Consider the following 15,311-nt stretch of genomic DNA (forward strand, 5'->3'; position numbering starts at 1 on the left):
CACACACGCACACGCACACACACACACCCACACACACACACACCCTCTATGTGGGGTGACTCTTTTGGGAAATAATCTAATAACAGATGGAAGGACCAAGGTAGTCAACAACTAGAGCATTTCTGCTGAGGGACAAGTCAATAGAATCTGAGTCATCTGAATTTGAAAAAGGGACCCGATTCCTGGTTTTTTGTATCCAACCCAGTCAGTGGACTAGCTTTCTGACAGGTCTTTGAAAAATGAGGTCCCCAGTAACAGCCCTCTCTCCCTCAAATGTTTCCCTGGCTGCAGCAATTAAACTGCTGAGCAGGAAACTGGACCTGATGTTCTGTTAACCCTTTGTCAGCTGAAGCCCAGAGGCAATTTGTCTGGCAGAGAGATTTTCTTCTCAACTACCCCCCCCACCCCACCCCCACCCCCGCACTACAAAGGAAAAGGTTCCTAAACCATCTCCCAGTTGAGTTTTTTCCAGTTTTGTTTCCATGTCTGTGTGATTGAAACAGCTGGGTCAGAGATCAACAGAGGGGAAAGGTCATCACAAACTAAATGGGGCTGCCGAATCTCCTTGTGCTTCTCCTTGGTGTCATGAAGACAAATTGCAATAAAAAAAAAATTCTCCCAATGAAACTCTCCTTTCTCATCAGCCTCCAAGCATTTCTTAATGAACTAGGACTCAGTCGCCTATGAGCCTGATGGTTTGCAGTCCAAGCAGAGCCCAGGACGAAATGGTCAGCCCGGAGTCGATGGGGGCCAGCGTTCAGAGCACTTTTGTCCTTGTGTCCAGAAGGTTGGGGCTTCACCACAGCCCGAGTGCTCCCTGTTACCACTTAATGACAGTGTCAAACAGACATGTGGTCAGGGCGAGCCAGTCCTTCAGGCCAGGCAGGACAGGGCCACTGGGCCACCACTCCCTGGTTACTGACTGCCTTTCCCTTTGTCTTTTATAGACATCATTTTGTTATTGTCCACACGAGCTTAATAGATTTTCTCTGTAAATTTTGAATTCTAGATGGGCATCTACTGTCTTGAGGGACTTCTCAGCCAATTTGAATGTGAATTTAAGCAAAACATAACTTGGATCATCATCTTATTGAAGCTACATCTGTTAGAACCCAGTTACTTGTTTTTTAAAAAAATTTATTTAAATTCAATTATGAACATATACTGTATTATTGGGTTCAGAGGTAGAGGTCAGTGCTTCATATCTTATATAACACCCAGTGCTCATTACCTCACATGCCCTCCTTAATGCCCATCACCCAGTTACCCCGTTCCCCCCCCTCCCCACCAGTGACCCTCAGTTTGTTTCCCATGATTAAGAGTCTCTTATGGTTTATCTTCTTCTCTGATTTCATCTGGTTTTATTTTTTCCTCTCTTTTCCTATACCCCTCTGTTTTGTTTCTTAAATTCTATGTATGAGTCAGATCATACGATAATGGTCTTTCTTGGATTGACTTGTTTCGCTTAGCATAATATCCTCTAGTTCCATACATGTCATTGCAAATGGTAAGATTTTAATTTTTTGATGGCTGAGTAATATTTCATTGTATATATACACCTCATCTTCTTTATCCATTCATCTGTCCATGGACATCTGGGCTCTCTTCATAGTTGGGGCTATTGTGGACATTGCTGCTACCAATTACCCTTTATTATGGAAAGACAATCCTGTCTTCTGCTTTTCCCATATCTAAGGTTGAGAAGAGTTTTGATTTTGGCAAACAGAATAGGAACCGTCCAGAAACATCCAAATGAGTGCCTCTTTGGTAAGGAGAATCCCCTGTACTCAACCCTGTATTCACATGCTGATTTCCATGAGGTCTTTATTGTTGTCGACATAGTGCCTTGCTCGCCAAATACCCAACATCCTTTTTGGATTCAGTATTATTTTCAAATGTGAGTTTTAGCCACATGAAGCATAAAAACTGGAATGGAGATATAAGAGGTAGAGAGATCTGATTTTACAGTAAAATGAGGATTTATTAATCAAATTTGGATTTCTATTCTGTTGATGCAGGTGATAGAAGAAAGAATTGGACTCCTGCTTTTAAATGAAAATATGTATACAAACCAGCCAATATGGATCTACTCCTGTCATGTAAGTGCTCAATAATCGGACTTTTCTTCTCCTCCTCTTCTCAGGTGAGTGATGTCCCTTCAATACATCAAGAGACAACCATACTAAAGAGTGGGCAGGAATCAAAACTGTAGTCAACGGTTTCGCACTTTGGCCTGTGGACATCTTGGGGCAAGGGTGGCGGGGAAGTTAGCAGAATGTCTGCAAAAGCTTTTAAATCCATATGTGCAATGAGCATTGCATATGGATGGATTAAACACTATGTTTTACACAGAGTTCCTATTCTTTCTCAAATATCCACATATCCACTATTAAGGTAATTAAAACACATATTTATCTATAATCATACAAAAGGAATTGTAATTTTTTTTACCACCCTGCCCCTTCAATTTCTCAAGTACTATCAAGTGATGCCTGAGAAGTTTTTTGAGGAAAAAATTTTCCTTGTATTGAAAAACAAGGAGAATTGCTCTTCTATAGCATTGCTTATGGCAGGGCTTCCCAGGTGTGGTCCTAAAACTCTGAGGGACAGTGCAAAGTGCAGATTGCCTGGCTGCAGCCCTGACAGTCAGGATTAGAATCCCTGGGGGCAGGGATGGGGGGGACGGTGGGGGGTGGCTGGAAATCTGCTTCTAAAACCAACTTACTAACACCAATTTTTCCCATACATTGGCACTTGAGAACCATGGGTTTAAGGGAATTGGAAAATAACCTTCACACAATCAGGAATTAACTTCAGAAGGTTAAAGCTTTGTGTTTTCAGTTTCACCTGAAGATGGAATATCCCTCTCCTCTTTAAATACTTGCATACTGTCCAGAAACTTGCTGGAATATCTATCAATCATGTCAGATAGTCTATTGACTGTATCCCTGTTGGAACTCTAAAACAGCAACAACAACAAAAAAATGGTTTTGGATCATCTACAGATGTGCCTTAGTCACATGACTATTTGCCTTCATTGGTGTGCACTGAAATGCCACGTAAATGAAATTACAGTGGGCAGAGGAGCTCAGATCTGAAATCATTAGTAACTCCTGGGGGCATTCACCTGATTTGTGTGTATTTAAATATAATCTTCAATAAAATGAGGAAACCTTTACCACCATCTGTGTTGCCATAGCAAAGTGCAGGCGCAGCAAATATCTGGCCAATGTTTTCACATCCCCCTCTCTGGCTGCATGGCAGCTAGACATTTCTAATCAATTCCAGTAGTCCTTCCCCTTGAACCAGGATATTTATGCCTCAAAATCCTCTGCCCCGGGCGACTGTTAGCTGATGGGATGACTAGATGATGAAATCTATTTGCTGTGTCCGGAGTAGAGCAGGGCATACGCTCTGCAGTCAAATGGGATTAGAAGGCTCAAACCCCAGCTTTGCCACTTAGAGGCTGTGGGACCCATAGCAAGATATTTCAGATATGTAGGTCCTCTGGCAGGCTCGCTCTCCTCACTTGCAAGAGCAGGGTCATAGTCCCATCTCACAGGATTATCATGAAGGTGGTAGAAAGAACCCCGGGTGAGTTGCTTAGCATTCCTAGTTCATACTCGGTACTCAGTACATTTTTAGGTGCTATGAATTTTAATACAGCTTGAAAAGATGTAGTGATGAACACAAGGAGAAAATCCATTTTGAGGGACGACTTGGGTTCTACAAAGGGAGCATGGCGCACTTTACAGCAAAGCGCATCCTTATTGCAACCCCTTCTCTGGGATTATGACTTATGTGGCCCACATTTATTGAGAGCTTCATAAATTCCAGAAAGTATCTATCCTAAGCACTTTATGAGGGGTAACTAGTTTAACCCTCACAAGAACCCTGTGAAGTTGATGTTCTTATACCCAGTTGATAGATGAGGCACCTGAGGTGTAAAGAGGTTCAGCTGCTGACCAGGGATAGTGTCAGACCCGTGCTGTTCACAGCGAGGCCCTCCACTCCTGAGTCCTAAATCCAAAATTTGGTGTGTGGGACCAGAAGTCTGTGTTTTTACAAACCCTCCTGGTAATTCAGAGGCTTGTTAACCCATCAGAACCACAGGCCAGAAGGCCAAGGCATTGAAGGCACAGCAGAGGGGCAGGAGTGAACCTGTGACGAAGCAGGGAGCAACCTGGACTAGAGAACATGCACCCCGCTGAGGACCGGGGAGTGCCTTTTTGCAGACTTTCCTTTCCTATCTGTATTTCTTCCAGTAAACATCCTGGAATTCTGTGTGTGTGTGTGTGTGTGTGTGTGTGTATATATATATATATATTTTTTTGTATGAAGAAAATTGATTGGTTGGTGCTATTGTGTTTTCACTTTGTGTTACAGGTTCCCATAGAACAAATGAGAAAACCCATGTCTCTGAATTGTGTATAGGAACTAGTGTGAAAGTACCCACGTCTCTTTCAAATCCGGGGGGCCCCCTCTTACTTTGTGCAGGTGTGAGCTCCTGCAGGTCCCCTCTCCACAGGCTCTCCTCTTCTCCTGGTCCTTGGGTTTAGTTCACTAACCTCCCAACCATCAAGGAAGGTTTTGAACCCTTTCTGCTGCATGAATTTGAAAGGGCCTTAGTTGGGGGCCTGCCGCACATAATAAAAATCACAATAAAAATCTAAATGTGTTAAGAAGCCCAGTGCTAGGGGCTGCCCTGTCCCCGCATCACTGAGTCTTTGTAAAGGTCATCATGGGGCAGGGACCCCACTGCTGCCCCGGTGCCAGTGCCGGTGCTGATGAGAACCCTTACCCCCTGCCTGCCCCCAACTTTGGGAACTACTGGAGCGCCCCGCGTGAACCACTTGGCCAGGATTCCACCCCAGGTCCACCCGACACCCAGACCCACTCTCCTAGCCACACACTTGATGTGACAGAGGAGGAAAGATTGATGGAAATCTGAGGCCACTGACGTCACTAGGGTGGAAAAGCCAGAACCTTCTAGAAGCTGGATGCTGGGGGTTCAGGACCTTCCCTGGTGATTTGATCCTGATCTGCTTCCAGCCCAGCCATGTGATCCTGAAGCCAGAAGGCTCTCTGACTGTTGTTTGTTGACTGGGTTCTGGGCCCACAGCTCTTCAGCTTCAGGGATGCAGAGAAATGACGCAGACCTGGACACAGGGCACGGCCTGTGTCCCTGTGGGGTGCTCTGGGGGCCGCCAAACTCGTTACCCTGGGGTGCGCTTGGGGATGGGGGAGGAACTATCCCAGAAGACTGTGTGCCCTCTTCCAGTGACCTCTGGGGTAGCCTGCACTTTAGGGAAGAGGACAGAAGGCAAGGGATTCTTTCTGAGGCCACCCATGGGCGTCCCCCTCCTGCCCTCCCTCACCGGTTGGTCTGCTTCTGCTACATAGGCTGATAAGACACAAATAGCCCATCACAATACGGTACAAAGGACAAAGCAAAGCCCAGCCACAAGCTTCCCTGGATCTCTGGGGCTCAGCCAGCTTTCCTCTCTCCTGTTGTGCCCACACAGATCTTCCCTAGCTTGCTTGTTGCTTCTCTGGCTCCAACCTCCTCCTCTAAGTGTTTAATGCCCCGTGTTCACTCCAGACTGCCTTTTCCCAGCGACCGACATTGGACCTTCATCCCCAGGCCTCTGTGTTGGCTGCTCTGGGCATGCTTGTGAGGTTCGCCTGGGCCCCTGCACCCGGTCGGTGGTAGGGGTGGTCTCCGAGTTCCAGCCCTGTGCTGGGGAGGGGGCATCAAATACCTCAGGGAGGGGGGTGCAGTGGAAATTGCCCAGCTCCCAAGACCTGAGCAGTGGGCCTAGAACTTTTATGTAACTAAGAATCTACTGGGGCTTTTGTTAAAATGCAGATTCTCAGGTCCCTTCTCCCAGAATTCTGATTCAGTAGTTTTGAGGTGAACCCCAGGAATCTGTATTTTAATGAGCAGCTGGGTAGTTCATATGCTTCACTTTGGGGAATAGGGGTTTGGTGGTGGCAAGATGGTGTTGGACCATATGACATTGAGCCTTTGGTTAGCAGAGTACCTGAGAGTGTGTGTATGTTGGGGGAGGTGGTGGTGGGGTTCCTAAACTGATACCCCAACTGGAGGAGTCAGACACTGCTGTGGGAGTCAGGGGAACAAGATGGCAATGGACATCCTCATACTCTTCCTCTCCTTCTGTCCCTTTCCTACCACCTTCCCTTCCAAAGGGAATTTCTTTACAAGGAAACTTTATTATACATAAAATAGCTGCCAGCAAAGCTGTGCCAGCTGAGGCCGAGGGGGTCTGCAGGGCTCCAAGCTGACCTCTCTTCTACTTCATCCCCTGAGGAAGCACCTAAGATAGATCCATGGACACTTCAGGGTTCCTTCAGGATTCATTTGAAACTGTGTTAACCTAGCCCCCATTTTACAGGTGAAGTTGAGCCCCAGGGAAAGGAAGTGACTTCCATAGAGCCGGTTAGAGACATCACTGGGTGATTACCTGGCTCTACTCTCAGGCCACTGAGATTTTCCAGACAGCTCATTAGAATACCAGTGTCCAAGGTGAGGCTACTAGAAGTTCTGGGGGACAAAGGGGTGAGCTATGGCCTTATAAATAAGTTTAGGCAACACTGGGTATAGCCTAGTTAACCAGTTTTCTTTATTGCAGGATTTCATAGCCCCCTGAATATTCTAATGGGAGCTGTGAATCTCCAATAAAAGTTATAGAGGCAGAATTTTGCAAACTCATTTAATAATAGACAGTTTCTTCTCCTTTGTAATGTATCTGTGTCTCAGCAGACACTATTGTAAGGAGTACTGTTTGGGGGGATTGCTGTGATATACTGTCCTCGCCCTGAGACCAGCCAGAGAAAGGGCATAGTCACCAAAGACTAGAGTCCTCAGCAGGTTGTCAATCACATAGACTTGCTCTAGACCAGCCAACTCTGACAGCTAGGCTGCCACACCTGGGCTCCAGGTGGACCAGTGTGACCCATCCCACGAGAAGGAAGCCACAGGCCAGAAACATTAGTGACCTGGCTGACAGAGCGGCTATCAGCCCGACTCCCGCTGGATGCAGAAATTCAGCTCTCAGAATTGCTCAGCCTACAGGACAGCATCGAGGATGTCAAGAAGGCATAATTGGCCCAGTGTCCCATTGAAGACCCCAGGACTACGATGGGCAAGGAGAGAGCCAAGGAAGAGCCATGGAGGAGGCAGTTACTGAGGAGCACTCCTCAGCCCCCTGCTATTGGAGCAGATGCATTACCAGCGAATCAACAGAGCCAAGGGGTGCTGGGGCCTCGGTCACCAGACGGGCAGGGGCTGGCTAGCTAGCTGGTCAAGGGGAAATTATGCTGGCAACTTTGCCTTTTCTGCCCATTTTCAAAGCTGTGGCTGTGATTTGTGGACCTTCGCAGCCCATCCTCTGAAGGCTACCTGCAAGTGAGCAATGTACGCTCTGCCACCGATGAGTCGGAGCCCGGGTAGCGACAGGAGGCTAGAAGGGAAGCAGGCACTAAATCAGAGTCTGGGAAAATAGAAAGGTTGATTCAAACCAACCGTGATCAGGTCCCTGTCATATAACCTTAGTTCTGAAGCAGATCACCCAGGGAAGGTTCCCAGGGAGGGCATGAGCTGAGCTACCACCAAGGAGGGTACTTCTCATGGCTGGGTGCTTGCAGGTGGTATGGCCTGCAGGCACACAGCCCGGGATGGGCTGAAGGCCCTGCCACCCAGGTTAACCTGCATGGTGGACAAGGCACCAAGCCCAGTAAATTCCCATGTCCTGGCCCGTAATCATGCATTGAAGAAAATTTGGCTCCAGATCTGATTTTATCTTAATATTTAATTTTTTGTGTGATTGAAAAATAAATACATGTCCGTTATTAGTGGAAGGCACCAGAGTATATGGTTATGAGCAAGGTCTTCAGAAATTGAGTTTGAGCCCAGAACTCAGAACCTGTATGACTATGGGCAAGCCATTTGCCATTTCCTGTTTTGTAGAATGAGAAAAATAATGATAACTGCCCCAAGTGGTTGTTATGAGGATTTAATGAGACAATTTATATAAAGTCTTTAGCAAAGTCTCTGACATGTAGTAAACAGAGTTTAGCTATTATTACAATCATTATAATTACCAACCTAGATGATCTGTTAAGAAATGCTTTAGCATATTCCCTTTCAATCTTCTAATAATTTAATCATGCATTTATATTTTTAAATAGGTAGGATCATATTAGACATATGTAACTTTGTGTCCTGTTTTTTTCAATCAATGTGCTGTCCTATATGCTGAGTTTCTAATAGGTAGAGATAAGGGGAATAATTAGTCCCGGGTTAGAAATTAGCTTTACCACTTACAGACCCATGAGACTCAGTTTCTCAGCTGAGTTGGTGTGATCATTGAGTTCCTTTACATATGGGTATGATAAGGGAACTGAGTTAGCTACAAATATTAGTTAAGGCGACCTACGGGCCTGGTACCAAGAACAGTTGGATCTTTTGTTTGTAAACTGTTCTTTCAGGAATCTCAAGGGTTCTTAAGATGCACCCTAGGGACCACCGAGGGGGAGGGGGCTAGGCACCATATCTGTATCTGCCTGTCTCCATGCTTTAGCACTTCCAACTCTCAGCTGTAAGTAGAGCCCCTTAACTTCTGTTTTCTATATCAGGATTTACATGCAATTTTATTTGAAGAAAGTCATGGTGCTTAAAAATAAATTTGAGATCTGTTGCTTTAAAGAGTGATACCCAAGCAGGGTTGATTCCATAGGAATATTACACATATTATGAGCGTAATACTTTGAGGGGGTTAGATATCACTGCAATTAATAGCAGCATGTAGGAAATATAACTAGAATTGTTCTAAAAGGCCCCATATCCTACTAACCTGTTATTAATGGAGGAGGCTTCTCCACTATGGACCTATTCATCTGGGGCGAGGCGTTGTAAACAGTACGGAGGGCTATCATCATAGCTATTGTTGTGTTTGCCCTGCATGTCTCTTGAGCCATCTCCTCTTGGCAACAAAACCCCTAATTTCAGTAGGGAGCCGTTTCCAAGTGCTTTAGGCTGAGCATATGACATAAGGCTGACTAATTTGACTGCACAATCCACAGGGCCGTAGTAAGTGGTTTAGGGGTGATGCTTGATTAAGTTAGGTCAACCAGAGTGCACCCTGGCTTTTGTATTGGGATTATTGGGACCACTAGCCATAAAGACGAGGTGAATCGAGAGCTGCTGGAAACCCACCTTGCTAACACACCTCAAAATGAAGCTGAGACCAAAAAAGGCAGAGCTGAGAAAGGGTGCCAGGTTTCTGAGGACATTGTCAAAACCCCTGATACAACCATGCCTGGAGGTACTTTGCCCCTTGAACATCCCACGTATGGAAATCTCCTTTGTTTAAGAGTGAGAGGAGTCTCTGTCTGTTACAGTTGAGAGTCACAGCCCAATCCCTGCATGACTCTTGCTGATGGATGCTCTGAGCAGCGTTGTTGGGGAGAGAGGAGGGTGGGGCCCTTCATGGGGGAGCCGACCCACTGATGGGGGACAGGAGGGCTAGAGCATGAAAGAGGAGGGCGATGTGAGGAACACCATTTCCTACTGTTGCCCTGAGATGTGAATACCTGCCCTTGGAATGCCTCACTGCTGGGTATCTAACCCCCTGGAGGCATTTGGCATCCATTTCCTTGGGCACCTGAAGACCCATCTGACATGGTATCAGAAAAGCCTTGTAGGGGCCAGTGATGGGGGCTGTGAGCACCAGCTAGGGGTGGGAAGCAGAAAGCAGGCTGGCTGGGAGGGTGCTCTGGTGGTTACCTGGGGCAGGACTGGCAGCGGGAGAGCAGTAGAGCCTGGAGGAGATTGCAGATGGGAGAATGGCCATGCTTTTCCTGGATCCGAGACAGCTCCCAGAGGCAGCAGAAGAGCCAGGGAAGCAATGTCACAAGTCTCTTCACCTTGTGATCCATGCCAGTCTTTCAAATCTGGCTGGTTGATTAAAGTACCCTTGTGATCAAATGGTGGGGGCAAATCTACAGTCATCAGAACTCAGCACTTAAATGTTATTAATAATATTTCCATAGCTTACAGGTCGACATAGTTTGGGTTCTGAGTTGTGTACTGTGTCTGTTAAAACAATTAAAAATCAGTCCCACCTGCCCTATTCCACACCGCCCCCCCTACCCCACCCCAGAGGGTGGTATTATAAACCTAGTTCACACACATCAGCCTCAAATTTCTATTCACCTACTGCCATTTTACAGTCCCAAGTGAGAGCAATGGTAATCAAGTTCCTGGCAGGAAATGGGTTTCTTCCATGAATAGCCAGAGTATTTCTGAGTCTCTGTTGCTGAGAGAGGGGCCAGGTTGGGGTATATATCATCTGAATGGTGGGCCGGGCCCAGCAGCTGGTTCTTCACTGAGACTATCACTTATTTCCATGGTTCCCAGTGGCAGCTTCAATAAGATCTCAGGGAAGGATAACTGGGAATAGAATACATGTTGCAGCTGAAATAAACGCAAATAAAAATCTGCAAGATCACTAGCCCAGGAGCAGTGGGTGAAAGCAAAGATGCTTTCCGTTAATAGCCTGGCTGGTGGTAGCAGGGTGATCCCATTGTTAGAAACTGCCTATTGTCACAATCCTGAGACAGTAACGACTTCTTTTCTTCCCTCTGAAGCTGGAGATATCAGAGACCAAAAATATCCTTAACATAAATCATTCTATTCCAGCATTTGACAGCCACTGTCTCAAACTCAATTAGTCATTGGGCACAAGGAAAGCCGAGATCATCACAGATTCACACGTGTTTAATGGATAAAGCACAACTAGGGAGAGATTTCCTCTGATTAATCTCTGCTGTTCAATGTTCGTTAGTAGATCACATGGTTATTAAAATAAAGAGGACAGTAGAAGTTTCTTTTGGGCAAGGTTAAGCAGATGTGTTCTGTTTAAAAAAGACTGAATGAATTGCATCCCAGAGAGAGATAAAGGAGGCAGCGCAGATGAAAGAGTCACAGGAGCATATAAAGGGCATTTAATTAAAAAGCTTGTCTCATTGCTTGGATGAGGACCCTTTCTACCAGGAAGCTTCTGTCTGAACCGGGGAATCCGAGGGCTGATACAAAAGCAGACCGCGAGGGTACCAAAATCTGATTCAGACACTTCTAGAGAAGGTGCTAAACAGAGACATGGTTTCACTGATACTGGAAAACTTGAACTGCTCAGAGCACTTCTATTAATCCTGTTTAGCAATTCTCTGGGCAGTGATGTCTCCACTTCCTGTGTCCTCTTTCTTGGACTAATAATGACGGTCATCATTGCATTATGCCAAATGGGGTTTATTAATGCTGCACTGTTGATTGGTTCTAGGCCGGAGACATGAATACAAACCACGTCTGGGAATCAGTTTTAGACAGTATGTTTCTTTTTAACAATTCAGGGTATTTACCTAAAGCCTGCTAATTGTTTTCCTTCTCTGGGTCAGGATTGTCTGTTTTTGCTTTTTTTTTTTTTTAAGTTTATTTATTTTTAGTAATCTTTACACCCAACGTAGGGCGCAATCGCACAATCTCGAGATCAAGAGTTGCATGGTCTTCCAATTGAGCCAGCCAGGCACCTGCTTTGTTTTTAAGTTTGAAATCAAAGAGCCTATGTGTAAGCATAGGCAAGGGTAATGCTGTGTAGAAAGAGGTTCTTAGGGGCACCTGGGTGGCTCAGTCCATTGAGCATCCAACTCTTGATTTTGGCTTGAATCAGGTCATGATTTCAGGGTTGTGAGATAGAGCTCCACATCAGGCTCTGCACTGGGCTTGGAGCTTCTTCCTCTCTCTGTGTCTGCCACCCTTCTCCTGCCTCCCACTCTTTCTCTCTCTCTAAAAGAAAAAAAAATGAGGTTCTTAGGATTATAACAATTTTCCTTATAGGTTTATGAGGTTGTTCTGAAGAGTCCCGATGCCCTAATGGTGGGCATGTGCAGGGATCACTACATTTTAATATGGAAATACTGAGACCCATGGGGTTGAACGGTTAATGCCAGATTCTCTATTGTCTGACTCTCAGGCCTGACTCCTGGCCAACTAATATTGTCCAGCTAAGTAACTGGGAGTGGATTAGATTTTGTGAGGTCAAGGCTAGGGCTGTGAGTTCCTATCAGAGCTCATAGGGGGCCCCAGGAAACCAAAGGACAGGCAAAGACAAAGTCTGTAGCTGAAATCTTGATGATGGAAGATGTCTAAACATCATGTTTACAGAAGCTAAATACAGGGATTAAATTCAGAGGTCAGAGCCAAAAGTCAAGATTTAGAAGAAGGTGGATCCAAATATGGCAAGCTGGAAATGCTCAGGATCTGGGACAAATATTTGAAACTACAGCTGGATTGGACGTGGGTGGTGGGTCTACTGAAGGACCAGGCCGGCTCTCCCTCAGGCAAGTCCTTGGCGAGTCCCTTCTGTTACAGGATTTTATGTACTTACCCAAGCTCAGGAAGGCTTTTCATTTGAAATCTAGCCAGTTAGGGTACAAAACGGAGATAAGAAAATCAGGCACTAAAGTTATCTTTCTTCTTGGTTCTTTATGAGTATTTTAGATTTGGCAAGATGGAAGAAAGGGTAAATAAATCACTTGGCTATATCAAATTGACTTTCTGTTTCATAGTTCTTTCAGTCATGTATTTCTTTTAGTCAAGGTTATTTGTTCATTGTTTTCTTTAAAAGTACCTGTAAGAGCTCCTGGACATAAGGACTGGGCACCAGCTCAGACACGTGGTCCACTTAGGTACCATTTTATTGGCCAACAGGGGGGCCGAAGGGACATCCAGTGTGACGTCTCTTCCTTTCCTCACACCCACCTTCCTGTTCCCAATATTTTAGACATCTGAATTTCATTAGTTCATCCGTAGGGGGGATAGAATTTTCCTCCACCCGCCTAGGGTTTCCATTTGGGACTGACATCAGAGAAATAAATAGGAGAAAAAACATATGAATTTTATTTATATGTATGTGGGAATTATCAAAAGAAAAATGAAGATCCAAAGAAATGGTTGTATACTAAATTGAACAAAGAATGGCAAAATGGAAGGTTACTAAAATATGTGGGGAGACTAAAGGAAAATAAATTTGTTAAAATTATTTTAACAAGGTCTGTTTTTTATAGATTTCTCTTGGCCCTGACCCCCTGTTCCTGGTGATGAGAATGTTTCTTTCTCTGGTATAGAGGGGCACCTTTCACATGGAAATTTTATCACCTGTTTTCAGGAAGAAAAAGGAAAGTCAGGGTGTCTTTCTTGCACCTACTGTTTTTCAAGTGATTTTAACTCAAAATAATCAATATGCCAAAGTGGCGTATTTTGGGGTAGCATGTTCCGAACTCCTTTATATCCAAACTTTGAAAAATATGTATTTCTTGCTTGTTCTGTTTTGGGGGTAACAAGTTTATTACTGTTTGCAAGGAGCCAAAGATTTCCTTCTTTCGTACTAAAACAACTAGACAAGCCCCCAGAAGGTGACATAGAGCTTGATGCTTAGACCCCATCCCTGCGCCAGTGTTAAAGGAAGATGGAAGCCAATGAAATGAGGAGCCTTATGAGGAACTTTGAGGTGAGACAGGAGACCCCTGGAGTCTCTAGTAGTTCAAAGCAAATCTCAGTTCTTTGGAAGATAGAGTGACCAAACTGTCTGTTTTCCTGGAAGCTTCCTGGTGTTTGCACTGAAATTTCCACACGCTGGAGAACCCCGAAAAACTGGGACAGTTGGTCAGTCTATTGGAAGACCACAGTGTTGACCCATCTCAGATGTCATATGCATCTCTAGCTCCTTTTTCTCTTCCATATTCCTATATTGGTTTAGAAGCTGGTCCTTAACCATATGCTACTGGTTAAGCTCCTAAAGGTCTTGGCTTGAAATTTCTGAGTGAAGTTCAGTGATAGTGTCCTCCACCGGCCAAACACTTCTTCTTGGGCTCTGCAGCTCCTGCAAAATGACTTGTTTTGGCCACTGCTATCAGCCTGGTGCCTCTTTATGGACTCAACGGCTCATTTGATTCATAAACTTATGCGTGAAGCTGAAAAATGAATACTTGTTGTCCTTTCTGGCTTGTGGCATCTGAGGCAACATGTGGCTATTTTTTCTTCTAAAAAATGGGATGATAATCACACCAACCCCATAGACTTGTTTTAAGAATTAAATAAGTTAATACAGGAAAAGTGCCTAGAATGGGAACCAGCACAAAGCATATATTAAATAAATATTAGGAAAAAAAGGAAAAGTTACATAATACTATAGAAATACAGATTCTTGAAAGAACGGTCTATGTCATCCCAATTTGCCGGTTCCCATGGCCAAGGGCTTTCAGGCTGTGGAGCAAACATAAAGAAGATTAATATGGAAGTCGTTCAGAATTGGTGAGGGTTTGCCCAAGAAAACCTAACCTGGGAGTCAGGTGGCCTAGTTCCCCCACCACTTAACCGAAACTGTCGCCTCGTATCCTTAGGAAGCCACTGAACTGAGCCCATAAATCAGCAGGACCATCACACCTTCAGCTTGGTGTGGTGGCCCGCGGGTGTGGCTTTGACCACCAGAGGGAGACAGAGGAGCAGATCACTGAAAACTCAGCTCCAACCCGACTGGGCATCTAGGAAGCTTAAGTGGTCTCGCAACCAGAAGATCATGCAACTGACCTTGAGGGGTGACTAGGCTGTGACGAGTAGGGGAAGTAGAGCCAGATGTTGATCCTTTCTCCAGGCAGAGAGCAGGGCGGTAAATAGCACGGGAGGGGGGCCGTGGGGCCCATCTCTTACCCAGCAAGCCAGGGTGCTCGATCCCAGGAGTGTACAGGAGCTCACAGCAGGGGGGCAAGAATGTCACCATAATAAGCTGGGCTTGAGGAAGGTTTTGGGGGCTGGAAAATAAAAGTCTTGGAACCCAGCAGCTGAGATGAGAGCAGGTAAGGACACGTCAGTCAGATGCAAGGTGGTTGTGGGTCGGGCTGGGTGTTACCTGCTTGTGCTTTCCCCCATGCTTTAAAGGGGCAAGCTAGCAACGCCTGAAGAACCAGGGATGGATTCCCCCAGAGAAGCGGTTCAGGGCTTCCCTTCCAGGAGGGAAACAGGAATGCATTCAGCTAATAACCGGTGATGGTTTTAGCTCCAAGGGTATCAGGTAGCCAGGTCCCAGCAGCTCTGGGCTAAGGGCAGCGGGACAATCCCGGTAACACCTATGTGGGTAGGACTGGGGTTCCTAATCCACTGCCAGGCTTGAAGCACGGATTGGTTCTTCATGACCTGAGTCTGGTGAGCTTTGTTCCCTTCACTTTCCTCAGAA

At 45.5% G+C, this 15,311-nt stretch overlaps 1 long non-coding RNA gene across 2 annotated transcripts in view; it reads left to right on the forward strand.

Annotated features, from left to right (window-relative positions):
- The window catches only part of LOC112915346 (uncharacterized), a 301,012-nt gene that overhangs the window by 270,185 nt on the left and 15,516 nt on the right, over window positions 1-15,311 (forward strand). For both annotated transcript variants that reach the window (XR_011997836.1, XR_003234050.2), the window contains exon 2: window positions 2,019-2,099. This is a non-coding gene — a long non-coding RNA (uncharacterized lncRNA). The remainder of the gene's footprint in view (window positions 1-2,018; window positions 2,100-15,311) is intronic.

The sequence above is a fragment of the Vulpes vulpes genome, chromosome 16 (assembly GCF_048418805.1).
Source record: "Vulpes vulpes isolate BD-2025 chromosome 16, VulVul3, whole genome shotgun sequence".
NCBI classification, from domain to species: domain Eukaryota; kingdom Metazoa; phylum Chordata; class Mammalia; order Carnivora; family Canidae; genus Vulpes; species Vulpes vulpes.